Genomic DNA, 226 nt, shown 5'->3' on the forward strand with positions numbered 1-226 from the left:
CAGATGAGACAAAACGGAGACACACGGGTCTCTGGCCTTTGTGAATATCTTCCCGCTGCACCGCAGCAGAGCAGCAAACAAATACAGCAGCAACGCAATCAGCAGCAGCAGCAGCAGCAACAGCAGCAGCAGCAGCAGCAGCAGCAGCAACAGCACCAGCAGCAGCAACAGCAGCAACAGCAGCAGCAGCAAACGAAGCAGCTATTCTGTTGTTGAAGGCAAAACT

At 54.0% G+C, this 226-nt stretch overlaps 1 protein-coding gene across 1 annotated transcript in view; it reads right to left on the reverse strand.

The window, feature by feature from the left end:
- The window catches only part of EMH_0049200 (uncharacterized protein), a gene marked incomplete at both ends in the record, with an annotated part of 7,961 nt that overhangs the window by 3,063 nt on the left and 4,672 nt on the right, over positions 1-226 (reverse strand). The gene's annotated exons all lie outside the window — the stretch shown is intronic.

Source organism: Eimeria mitis, genomic scaffold, assembly GCF_000499745.2.
Source record: "Eimeria mitis Houghton genomic scaffold, Emh_scaff2139, whole genome shotgun sequence".
NCBI classification, from domain to species: Eukaryota; Apicomplexa; class Conoidasida; order Eucoccidiorida; family Eimeriidae; genus Eimeria; species Eimeria mitis.